This window comes from Coregonus lavaretus, assembly GCF_964263955.1.
Source record: "Coregonus lavaretus genome assembly, chromosome: 2".
Taxonomy (NCBI): domain Eukaryota; kingdom Metazoa; phylum Chordata; class Actinopteri; order Salmoniformes; family Salmonidae; genus Coregonus; species Coregonus lavaretus.
In genome coordinates this window covers 17864216-17886715 of record NC_139989.1, presented here as the reverse complement: position 1 = coordinate 17886715, position 22500 = coordinate 17864216, and the positions used below count along the sequence as shown (strand labels likewise).

General features: G+C 43.8%; 1 pseudogene across 1 annotated transcript in view; it reads left to right on the top strand.

Annotated features, from left to right (window-relative positions):
• LOC311100280 (POU domain, class 6, transcription factor 2-like) overlaps positions 1-22500 on the top strand; it is a 100866-nt pseudogene that overhangs the window by 67426 nt on the left and 10940 nt on the right. Inside the window, exons 5-6 of the transcript in view lie at positions 13446-13586; positions 20699-21033. The product of the transcript in view is annotated as a POU domain, class 6, transcription factor 2-like (transcript). The remainder of the gene's footprint in view (positions 1-13445; positions 13587-20698; positions 21034-22500) is intronic.

The window sequence follows — 22500 nt, the reverse complement described above, 5'->3', positions numbered from 1 at the left end:
TTACTCCATATATTTTCCCTGACACCCAAAAGTACTCGTTACATTTTGAATGCTTAGCAGAACAGAACAATGGTCCAATTCACACACATTAAGAGAACATCTATGGTCATCCCTACTGCTTCTGATCTGTCTGACTCACTAAACATACACTATATATACAAAAGTATGTGGAAACCCCTTCAAATTAGTGAATTCGAGCATACAGTTATGCAATCTCCATAGACAAACATTGGCAGTAGAATGGCCTGTACTGAAGAGCTCATTGACTTTCAATGTGGCCCCGTCGTAGGATGCCACCTTCCCAACAAGTCAATTCATCACATTTCTGCCCTGCTAGAGCTGCCCCGGTCAACTGTAAGTGCTGTTATTGTGAAGTGGAAACATCTAGGAGCAACAACAGCTCAGCTGCGAAGTGGTAGGCCACACAAGCTCACAGAACGGGACCGCTGCGTGCTGAAGCACGTAACGCGTAAAAATCATCTATCCTCGGTTGCAACACTCACTACCGAGTTCCAAACTGCCTCTGGAAGCAACGTCAGCACAATAACTGTTCGTCGGGAGCTTCATGAAATGGATTTCCATGGCCGAGCAGCCGCACACAAGCCTAAGATCACCATGCGCAATGCCAAGCATCAGCTAGAGTGGTGTAAAGCTCGCCGCCATTGGACTCCGGACCAGTGGAAATGTGTTCTCTGGAGTGATGAGTCACGCTTCACAATCTGGCAGTCCGACTGACAAATCTGGGTTTGGCAGATGCCAGGAGAACACTACCTGCCCGAATGCATAGTGCCAACTGTAAAGTTTGGTGGAGGTGGAATAATGGTTTGGGTCTGTTTTTCATGGTTCGGGCTAGGCCTCTTAGTTCCGTTGAAGGGAAATCTCAACGCTACAGCATACAATGACATTCTAGACGATTCTGTGCTTCCAACTTTGTAGCAACAGTTTGGGGAAGGCCCTTTCCTGTTTCAGCATGACAATGCCCCATGCACAAAGCGAGGTCCGTACAGAAATGGTTTGTCGAGATCAGTGTGGAAGAACTTGACTGGCCTGCACAGAGCCCTGACCTCAACCCCATTGAACACCTTTGGGATGAATTGGAACGTCGATTGCGAGCCAGGCCTAATCGCCAAACATCAGGGCCCGACCTCACTAATGCTCTTGTGGCTGAATGGAAGCAAGTTCTGCAGCAATGTTCCAACATCTAGTGGAAAGCCTTCCCAGAAGAGTGGAGGCTGTTATAGCAGCAAAGGGGGGACCAGCTCCAGGTGTACACATACTTTTGGTAATGTAGTGTACATGGTTTGTTTGTAAATTTTGTCTGAGTGTTGGAGTGTGCCCCTGGCTATCCGTAAATTTAAAAAATAAGAAAATGTTGCCATCTGGTTTGCTTAATATAAGGAATTTGAAATGATTTATACTTTAACTTTTGATACTTAAGTATATTTTAGCAATTATATTTACTTTTGATACTTAAGTATATTTAAAACCAAATACTTTTAGACTTTTACTGAAGTAGTATTTTACTGGGTGACTTTCACTTTTACTTGAGCCATTTTCTATTAAGGTATCTTAATGACAATTGGGTACTTTTTCCACCACTGCAAGCAGGTTGTCTTTACACAGCACTCTATTACTATGTAACGTTACAGCAGCATGCTCACCTATTACTATGTAGCTTTACAGCGGCAGGCTCACCTATTACTATGTAGCTGCTGTACTTTACAGCGGCAGGCTCACCTATTACTATGTAGCTTTACAGCAGCATGCTCACCTATTACTATGTAGCTTTACAGCGGCAGGCTCACCTATTACTATGTAACGTTACAGCAGCATGCTCACCTATTACTATGTAGCTTTACAGCGGCAGGCTCACCTATTACTATGTAGCTTTACACAGCGGCATGCTCACCTATTACTATGTAACTTTACAGCGGCAGGCTCACCTATTACTATGTAGCTTTACAGCGGCAGGCTCACCTATTACTATGTAGCTTTACACAGCGGCATGCTCACCTATTACTATGTAACTTTACAGCGGCATGCTCACCTATTACTATGTAGCTTTACAGCGGCATGCTCACCTATTACTATGTAGCTTTACACAGCGGCATGCTCACCTATTTGCTGCTTCTCATCTGTGTTTTGGTGCTTGTTCCTCTTCCCCAGCCAGCCTTCCTCTCCCACTGGGCAGAGGAGAGGAGGCTAAACAGAGGAGGCTGAAGAGAGGAGGCTACCAGCCCAGAGCAGACGGCCAGTAGACAGGCTTGGTGCCCAGATCAGCCCACACTCACACTGGGGGCAACACACATTAGATGCCCACAGGGGAGCGTTGGAGATGGGGAGCTGAGCCAAGGCTCACTTAACAGTGGATACAGAATAGGCTTTCTTTAATTATGAGGCTAGGCCGTGACATTGAGTCCCCCCCCCCCCCCCCCCCCCCCCCACCCCTCCTCCACCAGTGGGCTCCCAGACACAGGCTGCAGTCTAAGTGCTCCGCTCCGCTGAGGAGGCCAATCCTCCCGCAGGGCGCGATTCTGCCGCCTGTAATTTCTGATGCCCATTAGCGAACGCAAACAGAGCATCGGGCTCACACAAGGAAAACAGTCACTCTGCGCAGCAGCACTGCAAAGAGCCTCCTCTTTTAATGGAATGTTATTACATTATGGCATCATGCATAGACCAAGTCAAAAGTCCCCATTTCTTGTCAGAGCTAAATATGACCAGAAATAATTTTATTTGCATGTTCTGTTGGGCATAGATGATCTAATGCAGTCTTAATGGGGGCACACAATAGCTGTACTCTAAACTGCTGATACACCATTGGAATAAAGGAAAGCTCCATCATGTATTCATCCAGGTGGGTGATCTTCTGCCCCATTTGATTAGCAGAGTGAAACTGATATGGAAGCTTCTGTTAATGGCCCAGAATTCAAAGCCAATAGTTTTACTTGCAGTTTTTCCTCAAGCAATTTTTGGATCTGTGTTGAAACGATCTATAGCAGAACAGCAATGATCAAATGCTCAAATATGTTTACATAACGTCTGATCGTTTTCTTTCCTTAGTACCTGACTTGCATATCTTAGACCACCTTTTGAAAAACTTCCAATCCAAATGTCATCAGTGAATTCAAAATTCACTGTTAAGGGTTCTGTTCACAGAATATAACATATTGTTTTCATCAGAAGAGAAATGTGTGCAATTGTGTTTCCGGCAATCAGTAAATACTACTGCACACAATTCTAAATCACCCCATCAGTGTCATACCATGTACAATATATGGAAGGATCTAGGCAATGGGGACCGTCTAATTGTTATGTTTTTTACAATATTGCAGACATGCAGAGAATGAAGTTGGGTGGGTTAGTTTTTCTTCGACATTATGACCTTCCATTTTATAGCTTTGCTTTGGTGTGGTTTGAGGCCTATACATTCATATCAGTTGTGTCCCTCCATTGTATTCACCTTTCCTTATTTCTATTGTGTGACTGAATACATGGAATTGGATTGTGATGATACTGATTAATGAATCCTGCACACAATGTGCTTATGTTTTATTTAAAAAAATATCAGGGATAATATTTGATTTGATGTGTATGGAATTGTTTGGTGAAATATTCATAAAAGGAGAGTCATTGCCCATAATTCTGCACCTTTGGACAGTTGTACTTTAGTAACAGAAAATAAAATGTATTGATCTACTGGGATTTTTAAAAGACTACTTTCTGTTTTGTCTGCTTGGACTCAAAAGATACAGTAGGTTTAGTTGTGTTAATCTTTTTGCAGGCAGTCGTGTTCTTTTGATGAATCTAATGTATTCATGTTTTGTGTAGGCAACTTCTCCAAACATAAATACTTTGAAAACGCATTTACTGTTTTGCAAAAGGCCACAGAGTTCTGTGTCTTGTAAACTCTGTTTTGAAAATCAACAACATTGTTCCAAAAAATCCTTGTACGCCTTTGAGAAAAACTGAAATGTGTATGTGTGCGTGTGTGCGTGTCTGTGTGTGTATCTCCATGTGTGTGTAAGCGGTGGGGTTTATCGATCAGGGGTGACCACGTCTCGGCCACGAAGCCCCTCTCTTGTGATTAATCTCTGGACTCAGAGTCGACCAATGACACGTGACAGGCCTCCTCAACCTCCCCCATTTCTCTTCATTAAAGGCCGTATTGTTGGACACCAGCGGAGAGTAATCATTTACCTTTATTGCGTTTATAAAGCCGGATCATGGATGACCCTTTCTATATTGAATTGAGGACATGAAAAGATCACCGGTCATTGATTAGGAGGATATTAAAGTCATTCAAATGCTATATTTATATGTCAAACAACAGCAACGTGAAAAGAGATGGCATTTCTACGCCAAATGATAAATAATGGAGGTTACCGTGATCATGTCATAATAAATGGGCAAAGTTAAACAATATATTTTGTTTAATCTTGTTAGGTGATTGCTGTTCCTTAACTTTTTTTACAGAAATTGTTTAATGCACAACCAACATAATTTCATCAATCTCTAGGGGTTGTTTCCCGGACACAGATTAAGCCTGGTCATAGACTAAAAAGCACTTCCTAATATGAAGAATCTCCAATGAGAATGTTTTTAAGTCTAGGACTGCTTAATCTGTGTCCGAGAAACCAGCCCCTAGTTATTTACCATGTGATTATCTGGTTTTGTTATTCAGTGCTTTTTGACCTGATGTTTCATTTTTCACTTACTACTGTAGTAAACTGAGAAGTACCACAGACCAGGAATGCTATGCATCCACTTCACACTCTCAGCCAGAGTAATACTCTCTCTGCTATTTTACATCTGCAGCAGGAGAGGATAGGTTGCTTAAAAAACCTCAACTTTACAACCATACCGAAATAACTGCACCAAATATGTCACTTCATAAAACTCGAATGGTCAGCACTACTCCACGAATGGTGCTTCATCACATAGCCAGTAGCCGTAAATGTAACACATCTGAAAAAATACTAATATTATGGACTATTCCTCAAGCGGTGGGGGAAATTAGAATGAAAGGGATGTTATACGGTACATTTTGTAGCCACACAGTCTGTGGCCCCTCTGACCAGAGGAAATGTAGTGTTCTGCTAATTGAACATTATAGTCCCCCTTGTGAACTCCTAAGCCCCACAATTATCAACACATGTGCGAGAACAGATTTTCTGTAATGATTCAAGCCGCTGTTAATTTCACATGAAGCTAATGAGAGAGGAGATAGATGGCTACTATCCTGTACTCAATCTCAATCATCCCTTTATAGTTAGCCCCAACGTTTTCACCACTCCGCTCTTCCTTCATTTGCATTTTGCCTCATTAAATTAATTAAATATGGCCATTCTCCACACCACTAAGGATGTCTATTTCCTGGAGTTAATACATTTTATTTGATCAGTCCAACCACCCTCTGTTAACTAGCTGTCAGACTGCTGGGCTATGATGACATCACTCCATTAGCACGCACCACTCACCACTCCCATCCGTCTCTGGTCCACTGCCAGTAGAATGGTCCGTATGGTTACTGATGTAGTGGTGTTGTATTGTCGTGGCATTTTCTGTCCCTGATGTTCTTTATGCCTTTCTGGCTTTCTCTTCCCTCATCGTCAATGTTCAATGTCCTTTCGATTTGTGACAATGGCCCATAAGTTGAGTGGTAACAGAGGCCCATCGGTGGCCCAGACGGAGCTCTGAGGACCTAGAGTGGAGGAGCAGTGTGTGAGCCTCAGTCACCCCAGCCAACCCAGGGACTAGAGGTGTTTGGGAGGGCCTAATGGCATTTCGATGTACATGAGCCTAGTGGCGGATGCGAGGGGAAGGAGGTTGGGGTAATGAGGGGAGCTGTTTGGGGAAGATAGGCCCAGCAGAGGACTGGCAGACAGAGAGCGTGTTTTCTCATGTCACAGCTGATTACATTCACTCAGGAGTGGGAAAAGAAGAGAGGGGTGGAGGGATGTGAGAGGTGGGGCTGGGAAAAATGGAGCGAGGGATGGGAAACTTCTGTGTTTTTCCTCCTGAGATAGACGCCCGTTCCTCTCATCCAGAAGCGATAACGCTATTGATTCTTCATTTTCCCTGTTTGGTTCATTTTGCCATGCTTTTGGCTGAGTGATGACGAGCATGACAGAAGGACTTAAGATGGATGTGCTACTTTGACAGATGGGCTTCGTGTATCTGGCTGCATTCAATAGCATTACTTTGCCAGGCTTCCTTCTAGTGCTATCATCCCCATTCCTACGTGAGGACCCTCTCAGAAGCTGAAGTACCTTCTATTCAATACTGGTCAGATATACTGTGCTCTCATGTACAGGTTTGTTTATCCATTACACATGTTGTGTATTTTCATCCTACCGTAATCTCCACTCTTTGGTTTGGTCCAGTTGTTAGCTAAATGCTCTGTGATAATTACCTTATTCATTCATTAACCGTATAAGGAGCTGAGAGAACTGAGGGCAACTATAATGGATGTTGTTCCAAGCTCATTGGTAATGCTAGAACACTCGGTTTTTCTTTTACAATACATATCGCTGCAAAACAAACAGATAATTATGTTTTGCTAAATAATTGTGACTTTTGGGGGAGCTAAACGTCAAACAGTTTGAGCGACGCATGCATCAAGCCTATCAAAACTAAAGTCCCATGAGATGCTTCCTTTTTGTTGTCTGGCCCCAGTTGATACCCATTAACTCTGCTGTGTTCTGTCCCGATGTGTTCTCTGGAAAAGTTATTAACTTAAAAACAGGCACATAAGAAGGGCCAGCCCAGAATAAACTCCAGTTAGTTTGTGTCAGACATTTTAGTTTCCAGGGGTTTCTCCACGCTCACAGAGAGCCTATTTTCTCTCCTATTCCAGAGATTACACGGGTTACTGCCCCGGGTGACCCTCATGGTCAAATGGCAACAGCACAGGCAACAGTGAGCATAATAGAGCATAATAGTAATACTCCTCAACTTTTGCCCATGGTGAGAAATATCTAATTTTAACAACGTGGCTGTTTTATCAAAGAATGACCTACCTTGAATCAAGGACCTTCTTTTCTATCTACTGACCCATACTCCATGTACTGTACAGTATGTATACCATTAGGGCAGGGTTGCCCAAACCTGTTCCTGGAGAGCTACCCTCCTGTAGGTTTTCGGTCCAACCCCAGGTGTTACTAACCTGATTCATCTTATCAACCTGCTAATTATTAGAATCAGGTGTGCTAGATTAGGGTTGGAGCAAAAATCTACAGGACGGTAGTTCTCCAGGAACAGGATTGGGCAGTCCTGCATTAGGGTGATGAATAAGGCTTATAGAGAGTGGTGGCAAGTAGTAGTGACTAGAAACATCTGTGGCTGGTGGTCCAGTGATGATAACCTGCTGTATGTTTCAGACTGGTGTTTGTCCTACAGTGAAATTTACTTTACATCACACAGCATCAGAAGATGCAATACTCCCTGGTGACTCCAGAATATGTTTTTATGCAATTATTTCATGTCATTATCAGACTCCTGGGGCTCCTGTTTGTGTGTTATTGGCCCGATTCAGCCACAGCGAGCGACTAGTGAGATCCATAACACTAAGACTCCATAACCACGCGATTCACCACCCTATTGACGGGGGAATGAAAAGTCTGGAACACAATGGTTTACATGGCGGCCCTGCAAACAGGAAGATCACTATTTATCTCCTGCAACACACGTAATCAACACAAATGCTGGGCCAGGTCTGTCATTTTCTGCCTCCCGTTGTGCTGTTGAGAGGAAGCACTGTGGCGGAAAATCACCTGTTTAGATGTCAAACACCGCTATCCCCCCTCCGTATGCCTGGCTCTCCCTCACACTGCTATCCATATTACCCAATACAAGATCCTAGGCTACAGCCCAGTCGGCGCTCTCTTTTTACCTGGATTTACTAGAATAACAGCCTCTGAATAGCAGAGGGATATCAAACACAGTGATACTACCACAAACAGTTGCTCAGTTGCCACTTATACACTGTAGCTACACAAGGACATAGCACCACACACACAAACACACACAGGGTGGAAAATTTACACACACACACACAGGGTGGGAAATGTACTTATACACACACAACACACTGACAACAAGAGACTGAAAAACAGCTTCTATCACCTACGCCTAGTACCCTGCCCTGAACCTTAGTCACTGTTCTAGCCGGCTACCACCCAGTACTCTACCCTGCACCTTAGAGACTGCTGCCCTATACACATAGTCATTTTACACACTTTATATGTATATACTGTATTCTAGTCAAGGCTCATCCTATATAACTACTGCTGTACCGTCCTTCCTATTCATGTACTGTCCATAATGTCTACACACACCATCATATACATTTAAATTATATTTATATTCCGGACTCTGACATTGCTGGTTCTAATATTTGTATATTTGCGTGTATTGTTTTGTATTGTTAAGTATTACTGCAATGTTGGAGCTAGAAGCATAAGCATTTCACTGCAGCCGCGATAACATCTGCAAAATATGTTTATGGGACCAATACATTTAGATTTGATTTGATTTTGATTTGACGGCAACAACATCAGGAAGTCAAGTGACTCTGTCAGAGCTGATACCATTATCTGTTTACTGATCTAGATCTCTCCAACTCCACACGAGGCCTGGCTCTGCTCTGCTAGCTGTAGTGTAGACACCCCTCTCTACATCCTCCTCCTCTCCACTGTGCCTCTATCAGGCTAGCACATCACCCCATGGAATTACCTAAATCATCAACCCAGTTACATAAGGAAATCCTCTTTATCAGACCAGCATAACCGAAACACATACGGGCATGATGGTTAAACGATCACAACGATCACATAACCAAATCCTCTCTGCCTCACCTGGGCTTTGCCATTGTATCACCTCTCACTCCCCCTCAGCAGAGAGGAGAGAGAGCATCTCCACTCAGAAATGGAAGGAGGATTATCTCTTAATGCAATCCCTAACTGACTGACTGATATCCCCAGGTGACCCTTTCCCACCACTTTCTCACCGATACATGTAGTTATTTGAAGATTTGGTCCAGATAAGCCCCCCTCCAATCCAGCTCTGTTCCTCCAGCAGGATAGTGATGAAGCAGGATGTGGGGTTCTGACTGACTCTCTCAATTCCCCCACTACAGACCTGGATTTCAGCCATGGGATTCCCTATGGGCCCTGGTCAAAAGTATTGGACTAGGGAATAAGGTGCCATTTGGGACACAGACTGGGGGTCTGGTCACACTTTCCTGGAACTCAGCCTTTGTTTTTCTGATATTATGAAAATATGCAAAAAATACGGATCATTGTGTGAACTTGCATGTGAATTGCAAGGAAGACAACCCTTATATCTACTGTATATCTCACTCTCACTATTACGATGTCATGCTGAAAAGATAGGCTAAGTGACCCTGCATACTTTATCATCAAAAAAGGAGTCTAGACACACTATCAGTCTGTCTAGATACTAATCCCACTCCAAATACTTTTTGGCACGAAGGCAACTTGCCACTCCATGGGGTAGCCAGGTTATTTTTATCTTGTTTTTCTTGAACTCCCGCTGATTCCATGAGATGTAAAAATAAACAAACTATTGCTATCTCTATTGACATCAACTTTAATATGATAAAAAAATGAATAAGATAAGTTTAGAAGGTTAGAAGTCAGTAGATATCATCGCAAAAATGGATATCCAAAATGACACGAGTACCTCAGGGCATCCATTTCACAGTAGAGTGACATGTTTTCAAAACGATTACTGAATGCCAAGTAATGAAATACATGCTTCCTCCTCTGTTTTGTTCCTCTTGCCTTTACTACCCTCAGTAGAGGAAATTCATTGTAAATTATTAGCCTCTCATGGAACAAGGATGGAAGAACAAATCAAATTGTCAAAGATTATAACCCTCCTAAGATATATGGAAATTATGTGCAAATGTTTAGATGATAGAGCCCCGTGTAGCTCAGTTGGTAGAGCATGGCGCTTGCAACGCCAGGGTTGTGGGTTTGATTCCCACGGGGGGCCAGTATGAATTATTATTTTTTTTTAATGTATGCACTCACTAACTGTAAGTCGCTCTGGATAAAGAGTGTCTGCTAAATGACTAAAATGTAAATGTAAAATATATGTCAAGTAGCCAATGACGAGTAGAAGCTTGTGGTCCTCTGTAGCTCAATTGGTAGAGCATGGCGCTTGTAACGCCAGGGTAGTGGGTTCGATCCCCGGGACCACCCATACGTAAAAATGTATGCGCACATGACTGTAAGTTGCTTTGGATAAAAGTGTCTGCTAAATGGCATATTATTATTATTTAATGAACTCTCAAATGCACTTCACCTCTTTAAAAGATAAATAACTAAAGTGAAAATAAATGTCTTCTTAACGTTTGCTACTGAAGTTGTTCAGAAGGACGAACGTGGCATGGCACATAAGAAAGAAAATCCTGCGATTATCTGGAGAGAAAAAAACTGGATGACTTTCAGACTAGGGGACGCAATATCAATCATGGCCAATTTGAGGCCACCAACATGAAATATGATTTCATGAGACAAATGCAGTGTCATTCTTAATATGCTTAACCTTTACTGTCAATGAAAAAGTATTGATCATTCCGTGGCATTTTTTCATCATTTGATTTCAGAACGCGTAATAACATATGGTACAATAAAAGATGAATGGCAACTGAATGGTCTCAGTTTAACAAAGCTCAAATCCCCACAGAGCGATTGTGTGGAGAGAAAAATGAATGGAATTTATGCCTTTGCTGGAGTCGTTTTTGATATTGTCCAGAACTATCTGAATGATAATACATTTCCATTACTCTCTAAGTTATCTATCTACGTATCAATATTGTTTTACATGAATGTCATATTGTCTATTCAGTGTGATATATAAAGACTACAGTGGGGGAAAAAAGTATTTAGTCAGCCACCAATTGTGCAAGTTCTCCCACTTAAAAAGATGAGAGAGGCCTGTAATTTTCATCATAGGTACACGTCAACTATGACAGACAAATTGAGAAGAAAAAAATCCAGAAAATCACATTGTAGGATTTTTAATGAATTTATTTGCAAATTATGCAAATTATTATTAAATAATTAAATAAGTATTTGGTCGCCTACAAACAAGCAAGATTTCTGGCTCTCACAGACCTGTAACTTCTTCTTTAAGAGGCTCCTCTGTCCTCCACTCGTTACCTGTATTAATGGCACCTGTTTGAACTTGTTATCAGTATAAAAGACACCTGTCCACAACCTCAAACAGTCACACTCCAAACTCCACTATGGCCAAGACCAAAGAGCTGTCAAAAGACACCAGAAACAAAATTGTAGACCTGCACCAGGCTGGGAAGACTGAATCTGCAATAGGTAAGCAGCTTGGTTTGAAGAAATTATTAGGAAATGGAAGACATACAAGACCACTGATAATCTCCCTCGATCTGGGGCTCCACGCAAGATCTCACCCCGTGGGGTCAAAATGATCACAAGAACGGTGAGCAAAAACCACACGGGGGGACCTAGTGAATGACCTGCAGAGAGCTGGGACCAAAGTAACAAAGCCTACCATCAGTAACACACTATGCCGCCAGGGACTCAAATCCTGCAGTGCCAGACATGTCCCCCTGCTTAAGCCAGTACATGTCCAGGCCCGTCTGAAGTTTGCTAGAGTGCATTTGGATGATCCAGAAGAGGATTGGGAGAATGTCATATGGTCAGATGAAACCAAAATATAACTTTTTGGTAAAAACTCAACTCGTCGTGTTTGGAGGACATAGAATGCTGAGTTGCATCCAAAGAACACCATACCTACTGTGAAGCATGGGGGTGGAAACATCATGCTTTGGGGCTGTTTTTCTGCAAAGGGACCAGGACGACTGATCCGTGTAAAGGAAAGAATGAATGGGGCCATGTATCGTGAGATTTTGAGTGAAAACCTCCTTCCATCAGCAAGGGCATTGAAGATGAAACGTGGCTGGGTCTTTCAGCATGACAATGATCCCAAACACACCGCCCGGGCAACGAAGGAGTGGCTTCGTAAGAATCATTTCAAGGTCCTGGAGTGGCCTAGCCAGTCTCCAGATCTCAACCCCATAGAAAATCTTTGGAGGGAGTTGAAAGTCCGTGTTGCCCAGCGACAGCCCCAAAACATCACTGCTCTAGAGGAGATCTGCATGGAGGAATGGGCCAAAATACCAGCAACAGTGTGTGAAAACCTTGTGAAGACTTACAGAAAACATTTGACCTGTGTCATTGCCAACAAAGGGTATATAACAAAGTATTGAGAAACTTTTGTTATTGACCAAATACTTATTTTCCACCATAATTTGCAAATAAATTCATAAAAAATCCTACAATGTGGTTTTCTGGGAAAAAAAATCTCAATTTGTCTGTCATAGTTGACGTGTACCTATGATGAAAATTACAGGCCTCTCTCATCTTTTTAAGTGGGAGAACTTGCACAATTGGTGGCTGACTAAATACTTTTTTTCCCACTGTATATATGAATTTCAGTGATTACATTTCTCCCGCCCCATCCCTCAGCTGTTTACTAAAAAGTGGTGGGGTGCAGGCTTTGTTTTTGTTTGAATCCCAGATTGCCCCTTTAAGGTGCTATTAGGATTTTCCATAGTTTCTCCAGTCATCTTTGAATATGTATTAGCCCTCCATAACATTATTGCCAACCAGGAATAGCTAGTTAGAGCCTAAGTAGTGTTTCTATTTTTCCTCCATTCTGTTGAGTAATTGGACGGTCTCCTCTTCCGGCTATTTTTTTTCTACTTACTCGACCTAATAAGGCTCTGCTCTGCTGCACTGCAACCAAATCAGCAGTGCATTTTCACCCTCTAATAAGTCGTTAGCTTGATTTATCTGGGTGATCTCATGCTCCTACGTGGCTGAAGCACTTGGCCTGTCCACCAGTTCCAGATGAGTCCATTACAGCCAGGGTAAACACAGCCATTTTTTTAACCCTGGAAAGGAGCAGTGTGGTGGCGCGGTATGGTGGCGGGTTGATTCAGAGTGGGAGCGTGTCGATTTGGTTGAGGATACAATGACACCATGGCGCCTTCTATTGTTAAACCTAGATGGTCTGTGGCTGTCCGGCCCCTGCAGAGATGCTGCCGGGCCCTAGGGGAGCCCCGGGGGCCACAGGAAGCACTTAGACTGGTAAAATGGGCACTTATTCACCGGCCCACCCCCTCTCTCTGCCCTCCCGGACCCCACCCCCTCTATCTGCCCTCCCGGCCCCCACCCCAGGCTCTCTTCTGGGCACACACCTCTAGGGGCTGGATAATGGACTACTGGTCATATACGTCACAGTACTTCACTTTCTTCATCCTACACTGTCGCCCGTGTTTGTTTACTTACAGTAACATTTGGAGAACACTGATCAACATTCCAATTTATAACCAAACAATAACAGTCATTACCTGTATGATTCTGTCCCTGCAGTTGAACCCTCTGGCCAGCCAGGCTGCGGTGGCAGCAGCAGCAGCTATGGGCTCCATGGCCGGATCCCAGGTCTTTGGCAACACCCTCTCCAACCTGCAAGCTGGAGTCACGGGTCAACTGGTCACTAATGCACAAGGACAGGTTAGTGATCTTTACCAGCCATAATATCAAAAGAGGTATCCTATAGGTTTCACAGTGTTCATTAGACCTGACTAGAACAACTCACTATAAAATGCTAAAGTTATAGTGGAGGAAGATCACATCACATAATGATGGTTGAAGTATATTTTCCATGTTCTTCAGTCAATGCTACACTATACCGGTCTTATAAACCACTTTCCGCTAACTAAATACACACAAATACAATTCCAAAGCCTGGATGGTCTCAATATTTCATTTTCTTATGTAGTAATCTTGTTTGGGGGTTTATTTCTTTATTTTTCAGCTGTTTGTTATGTGGCGCTGCTCCGTGGCAGCCGTCCTACCATATGTTAAGCTTTTTGGGAATAAACAAAGCCCTTCCTCCTCTTATCCGCATGCACCCGTCGCAGTAAAACGCTGACCTTGTCATATTTACAGGGTGGCTGCAGAATTGTTCCATCAGTAGCCAGAGGCTTGAACGATGACGCTTGTCAGAGTGGGGCCCTATCTAATGAATCATCTTATCGCAGATGCACACAGCACATATTAAAGGAAGATTGTATGGACAATGTGCACTTTCACACCAGCCAGTTATTTACCTTAACTCCTATTTCATACCTAGCTGTCCGCCCTACTCCCGCTATCCTGTTCATCACTAAATTAAAACCACGACCTGACGAATACCTTTTGTGGTTTTATGATAAGACAGACCTAATTCCATGTTTGTTTGTGTAAGTCTGTAAGGAGTAAGAATTGCTGTACAAGTTTTTGTCTACATGCTCATGACAGAGCAATGTACATATTGTAGGCTACTTATAATTGTGTATGACTGTATATGTTCTTCTATGTTTGTCCACATATACTGTAAACAGCATGTGTGAGTCTGTGTTAGCCCTTGATGCTAAATGCGGCTAATGAGACAGTATGGGTTTCCCTGGTCTGGAGGTGCCCGGAGCTCCGGGGACAGATCGACATGGAGATGGATTTGATGGGATGCTCTGTGCTTTTGTAGTGTATCGGCGGCTGACATTGGCTGACATAATCAGGTCACTGAGACGGTCAAAGCCCTGGGCTACAGTCCTTTGCTCCCCACCTCATTATTTCAGAGCATTATTCAGCCTGAGCGCTCTGAAACATGCACCACACTACCAACGTAGCCAGGGTCTCCCCACCACAAACGCGCGCACGCACACACACACACACCACCACCCCTCTAATACTGGGAAGGGAACATTAAAGAGGCTAATGCATGCCTGGAACTTGACTGGAAGACCGACAAACACTGCCTCAGAAGCTGCCCACCATAAAAGCAGAACTTGTGTCACTATGTAGATTCCCAAACAGGAAACAAAATAATATCTTTGATCAGACTTTGGTGTTTATTTTGCTGGAAGAATGATAGAGGAACTAAACTCAACAAAAAAATAAACGTCCTCTCACTGTCAACTGCGTTTATTTTCAGCAAACTTAACATGTGTAAATATTTGTATGAACATAACAAGATTCAACAACTGAGACATAAACTGAACAAGTTCCACAGACATGTGACTAACAGAAATGGAATAATGTGTCCCTGAACAAAGGGGGGGTCAAAATCAAAAGTAACAGTCAGTATCTGGTGTCGCCACCAGCTGCATTAAGTACTGCAGTGCATCTCCTCCTCATGGACTGCACCAGATTTGCCAGTTCTTGCTGTGAGATGTTACCCCACTCTTCCACCAAGGCACCTGCAAGTTCCCGGACATTTCTGGGGGGAATGGCCCTAGCCCTCACCCTCCGATCCAACAGGTCCCAGACGTGCTCAATGGGATTGAGATCTGGGCTCTTCGCTGGCCATGGCAGAACACTGACATTCCTGTCTTGCAGGAAATCACGCACAGAACGAGCAGTATGGCTGGTGTCATTGTCATGCTGGAGGGTCATGTCAGGATGAGCCTGCAGGAAGGGTACCACATGAAGGAGGAGGATGTCTTCCCTGTAACGCATAGCGTTGAGATTGCCAGCAATGACAACAAGCTCACCGCCCCAGACCATGACGGACCCTCCACCTCCAAATTGATCCTGCTCCAGAGTACAGGCCTCAGTGTAACGCTCATTCCTTCGGCGATAAACGCGAATCCGACCATCACCCCTGGTGAGACAAAACTGCGACTCGTCAGTGAAGAGCACTTTTTGCCAGTCCTGTCTGGTCCAGCGACGGTGGGTTTGTGCCCATAGGCGACGTTGTTGCCGGTGATGTCTGGTGAGGACCTGCCTTACAACAGGCCTACAAGCCCTCAGTCCAGCCTCTCTCAGCCTTTTGCGGACAGTCTGAGCACTGATGGAGGGATTGTGCGTTCCTGGTGTAACTCGGGCAGTTGTTGTTGCCATCTTGTACCTGTCCCACAGGTGTGATGTTCCAATGTACCGATCCTGTGCAGGTGTTGTTACACGTGGTCTGCCACTGCGAGGACAATCAGCTGTCCATCCTGTCTCCCTGTAGCGCTGTCTTAGGCATCTCACGGACATTGCAATTTATTGCCCTGGCCACATCTGCAGTCCTCATGCCTCCTTGCAGCATGCCTAAGGCACATTCACGCAGATGAGTAGGGACCCTGGGCATCTTTCTTTTGATGTTTTTCAGAGTCAGTAGAAAGGCCTCTTTAGTGTCCTAAGTTTTCATAACTGTGACCTTAATTGCCTACCGTCTGTAAGCTGTTAGTGTCTTAACGACCGTTCCACAGGTGCATGTTCATTAATTGTTTATGGTTCATTGAACAAGCATGGGAAACAGTGTTTAAACCCTTTACAATGAAGATCTGTGAAGTTGTATTTTTACTAATTATCTTTGAAAGACATGGTCCTGAAAAAGGGACGTTTCTTTTTTTGATGAGTTTAGAATAGCTTGAATACGTGTACACTTCTTGAATATGAATTCTCTAGCTAGGTAAGACGACATTGTAACAGCATTGTAACTGTACTAAAGCACAAGGGATTTGATAAAAGGTATCTGTGTGAAAATCCCTGTACTGCATTGATTTTGAGTCCTTTCTTCTCCTAAGAGAGGTCTTTTAATCTAAATTAAGTACTTTGGTCTTTTGAAGAGAGCAGAACACAGTTCAGTAGGGGTTACAGTCATTCACCCTATCACTAATGCTCATTGGATTTCTTCAGGGGTGCAACTTTAGTTTTAGAAGTGGGGGGGATAAACACTCCAAACAGCCTATCCGACCGCTCAGAGGCGTCCGCATGGTCCTAAAGCACACCTTTGCCTCGCTTGTATCACTTTCCAATGATCAAACTGGGGGGGACAAAAATGCAATTTCAGAATGTGGAAATGTCCCCTCCCCCCCCCCCCCCCCCCCCCGTCCCGTCCCCAGTGAAAGTTCTTGTTAGAGTAGCTTCCAGACAGGGGCCTTGAAAAGCATTGGATTTGATAATGTGGCTTCAACATGTGTCAACCTGATTATGGAGTATATGTGTCCAACCTTTTCACTTTCCAAGACTAATCGACGAAGCCACTCTTCAGTCCCATCTTTGTGATTAAGGCTGTACTGTAATAAAGAGTTCATTCAATAATGAATTTCATATCAGTACACAGTCTACCTAAGGAAAGCGCTGCACCATTTTACCTTAGTTCCTCAGTATTGAAATGTGAATGAGAAGATATACTCCCGAGTGGCGCAGTGGTCTAAGGCACTGCATCACAGTGCTAGCTGTGCCACTAGAGATCCTGGTTCAAATGGCCGGCAGGGGATGTAGCTCAGTTGATAGAGCATGGTGTTTGCAACGCCAGGGTTGTGGGTTCGATAAAATAATGTATGCGCTAACTGTAAGTCGCTCTGGGTAAGAGCGTCTGCTAAATGACTTAAATGTAAGATTGAGGCCATACTACAGGAAACATTTCCTCACAAATGTTTCTGTCATATGACTACGTATTCCCTTGTACTATACACAATTTTACCACACATTCTGTGCCATACCTGCCATGGCTCCATTGAGAAACCTATCATATTTGACAAAGAGAGCAATGGTAAGGTATATGACCTGAAAAGTGGCTAGCCCTCAAACGGTCTGTGATGGGGGAACTCCCAGCCCTGTTAACCCTGGTGGCTGGTCTTTGTGTTTCCTGGTGAAACCCCCATGAGCCATCCATCTCCTTCATTGGGCTTTGATAAAGGCTACAGCCCACAGGGCAGACACTGCTGTTACCTATGCACACTACACCAGGTAGGAACACACACATGCTCTGTTAACCTGCATGCGCACAACCATGGAGGGACTCCATTGGAATACAAATTCATTCCTGCTTGTGGAAGTCCTCAGAGGTAGAGGAAACATTCTGGCATTACCATTTTAACTTCTGAGCACCTGTTTCAACCATAACAGCAGGGCAAATTAAGCCACCTGTGCAGATTTGCATGTTTGTGGAAGATTGTACTGTACCCAACATAACCTACACCAGTATTCCGTTTTAGAGCCACACAATCAAGAGGATTCGGGAGACGTATAACACAATTTACATACCATGTCCCTTATCAAATTGATGTGCTTGGTGTCTTGGAGCTCTAATGAAAAAAGTCAGGATTTCCAAACGTTTCCCAACATGGGCCTCTATTCCCTTCACAGAGAGAAAAGGAGGGAAAATGGCCAAAGATATTGTCTGGCCACCATGACTAACACTACAGATTAGCCTGGCTGAGGAGATGACATGACATTTCTGTGGAAACAAGAGAAGAGCAGCATAATCTTAATGAGTTCTGCTGAGAGAAGGGAGAGAGAGAGAGAGGAGGACCCAGGTCCTGAGCATTCCTGACACACTTCACGATTGGAAAACAAATACAAGAGGAGGAAAAAGACAAAGAGGAAAGAGAAACATAAAGAATGCTGGTTGGACAAAGCTGACAATACTATTGTTTGTGAGAAAGTGCCACAGTGTATGTGGTTAAAAAATGCCATAACTGACTGTAGTCTGACACCAAAGCATGTCTTCTCCATGGATCTCTCTGTGAATCTACAGGTAAAATAATAATAATTTGGGGGTGCTAATATTTGTTCTGTTATACACAAATGTGTAATGGAAATGTGTTTCTTGCATATCCCAACTCCCCCTGAGACACCCACAGGGAGTGGGGTCACAGTCAGGGTCGCCATTGGAGCAATTAGGGTTTAGTGCCTTGCTCAATGGCACAGCGGCAGATTTTTCACCTTGTCGGCTCCAGTATTCAAACAACCTTTTCGGTTAGTGGCCCAACACTCTAACCTTGAGGCTACCTGCCGCCCACCATGTTTTCCCTCCGAATGTATTATGTTTGATATAAATAGTGTCAAAATCGACTGCCTTGAGAAACGCCATCTGAGCACTGCCATGTCACACCCAGAAGGTCTGAGGGAGAGATGGAGATGTGGCGGTAGCGGTGCATCCGGGGACGAGAGCTAAGCTGTCAGTTCCCTGCCTCTGTTATTATGCTTATAGAACAACCACTTAGTCCAATGAGGATGAATAATTGAGCGGAACATGTCCTCCGCCACAGAGGCACACGAAGCCAGGCGTCGGGAGACATGAGCGTCAGGCGGCGCAATAAAATATGCTAAGTGGCAGGAGAGGAGAGCATTACAGGGGGAATCAGATCAGGCGACACGGAGCGCGGAGAGAGAGATAAATTATCTGTCGCTTAATGCGAAGCAACGTAAGCAAATGAGCCGTAGAGGGGATGAATTACAGATTGCCGGCCTACAATTCTACCACTGATCCCTCCACATTATATCAAACAGAGAATGGAGAGAGAGGGGAGGGGGACCAGGCAGAGAGAGGCATGGCAGGAAGAATTAGATTAGCAATGGGAGCAGTGGTGAGATGCTGGACTACAGTATGAAGGGACCTGTTTGCATCTCGCTGTGACATCATATGAAGTGACAGGTGCATGTGTAATAATTAAATCTCTGGCTAGATTAAATTATGTTGGTGTTTTATTCATACACGATGCTTGAAGTAGGCCGAAACCCTGTGCAGCATGAGCTACCAAAACATTCATTGTGCTTGTGTCCATTTATTTTGGATCGAATTTTGCTTGTGATTGTTTACATGTATATAAAAAAATACAAACGTGCCAGCCTGGTCAAAATGACAAGCTTTGTAAAATAATGGCAAGCCCAACCATGTTCACTCTCTGGCATAATGAGGCTGGATGCTGTTGTCCTGTCAGTGGAAAGAGCAGGCAGAGAGACTGAAGCTGTCTGTCCAGGACCAGTCCCCAGATGACATTAACCTTCATCATTGTGAAGAGGCACTAAGTCCCCCCCTAAAGCGCTACTCTTGGCTACTGAGAGCTAAAACGCTGCGGTGACACTCTGCCGCCCCCTTTGATCTGCACTTCCTGATTACAGCCATGGAGGAGAGCAGAGGAGAGCTGGGGAGGGGGGATGAGAGGAGGAGAGGAGTGGAAGAGTGGAGGAGAGGATGAAGTACCCCAGGGACCCTGTGAGCTGTTTGGTCATGTGTGTGTGTGTGTGTGTGTGTGTGTGTGTGTGTGTGTGTGTGTGTGTGTGTGTGTGTTGAGGGGAAGGAGGGGAGGGGGATCTCTCAGCACAGCCACATTACCAACCCCCCTTAACAGAAACAGACAAAGACGCATATACACACATGAATCACACATGAACGCACACACACTCCCCTCTCCTGGCCTGGTGATGGATAACACAGTCAGTGGTCTGCACCAGCACACACAGGTACTCAGAGCTGACCTTTGCAGTGTGCTCCCAGCTGTGTGCTCTGCCTTCGCTTGCTTTGGCCTATAAAAGCTCCTCTGCGACAGATGATCAGAGAATCTGTCTGTGCGTTCCCTCACACACACTTACTCAACCATCAAGTGCTCTGTGCTTGGGCTTGATACTGTCATTCTAATGGTTTGTGCACTGATATACATGTATTGACATACACAATACTTTATGTTTTACTTGCTGTGGGATTTCATATAGAACATGAAAATTGCTCCATACTTCTGTACAGTAGATCATATGAACAATATGTTCTAATGATGTTCACCCTCCTACAGTTATCCATGTACTGTAGATCACTGGAACGACTCATCTGATTTCTTCTCTTCTCCTCCCCTCTCACCCCTCCTTCGTAGATAATTGGAACGATCCCACTGATGCCCAACTCTGGGGGGCCCTCGAGCCAATCAGGGGGCGTAAACCCTGCTCTGCAGGTCCAGCCAATTACACCCCAGCTTCTGACCAACGCCCAGGGCCAGATCATCGCCACGGTGATCGGCAATCAGATCCTGCCTGTCATCAACACCCAGGGAATCACACTGTCACCAATCAAGCCTGGACAGCAGGTAACCACAAACATGCACAGACACAAACATGCGCGCACACACACAAGACACAATGCAGGCACATGAAGATATGTTCCTATTCACAGAAAGACCCAAAACTATTTCCATCCAATTGGCAATTTCATGTGAATATTCTAAATTCCACATAAACAAATGATGCGCATTTTCCCACCAGAGATGTTTCCATCAAATTGACATGTAGTGCATAGAAAAATTACTTTTGTGGTTAAATTCCCATGTACGAATAAAAATTAAAGTTAAATGGGTTTCCATCGCATGTTCAACTCTACTGATGGTTTTGTCACGAAAAATGTTATATAGCGAATGTGCCCACTCTGGTATTGGCACGTGCGCTCTAGCCAACATCTTGCAGATACAGTGTGGGTATAGCCTACATTATGAGATGAGATTATTTCATTTGTCAAACGTCAAACAAGCATTGAACATCATGTCACCAGAATAAGACCCTTGATATTTATAGGAAAGGAGTATCAAGCTCATCACTGTGCAATTTCACCACCCTGTGAAGTTCACCATAGTTTATTTAATCTGTAGCCTAATAAACTGCATGCTTTCCCGAGTCGTAGTGGGAGGACCACACAACATGTCATCACGTGACTCCAAGTTTACTTCAATATGATGGTTATTATATCAATATTTGCACATTAAAGCTTTTCCACCGCCATTTCTCGCATAATTAACTTTACCATCACAAAAAGATCCCACCTTGTCTAGCGTATGTCTTTTGTCGACATTTAGAAAGTTTACTGTCAAATCTGCTCTTTCCATCAGGCCTGTTGTGACATTTTTTAGGCATAAAAAGGTTGGATGGAAACCTGGTTATAGATACACATAGATACACACTAAAAAAATGGGTCTTGATCTGTGTAGAAAAGTAACCCCTACAAAACTAGTCAAGTCTGATGTTTTTTCAGCTATCACATCTTCTCATCTTCTATTTTAACACAACTTGAATAGGTTTTCCTTCACAAAAACACAACTCCCAACTGTAACATTTCATTGCTCCCAGTGTTTGGAAGAAGTTGCTTTCGATAAAACCATTCAAATTGACTCTTTTGACTAGGGCAGTAAAAATTATTGAAATACTGCAGAAAGAAAAAGTCATAGTGCACATGCCAAAATCTGTCAAGCCTTTGATAAGAAACTCCTTTCTTAGGAGTTAATAAGCAGTAGGGTGTGTGTGTGTGTGTGTTTGTGTGTGTGTGTGTGTTTGTGTGCGTGTGTGTGTTTGTGTGTGTGTGTGTAAAGCACCTGTCAGGCATCCTCTTAGACTCCCTCTCAGGAAGTCTGCAGAGCTCCTGCAGAGCCAGACAAAAAACAACGCTTTTCATCATCTCACTTAAAACTCAAACACCCCCCCATTTGTCCTCTGTGACCTGAGCATGTTGTAATTCTCTTTAATAATCACACATTTAAAGGGATAATCATGTGTCTCTAGCTAGCAAAACAATGCAAAACCAGACTGAACCTCTAAAAAGAACATGAGTTCTTTAGTGCTATTTGTATGAGAGTGAGCTTAAACCCCACCTAGTGCTAAAGTTTTATGTACAAAGTAAATAGCTTCCTTCTTT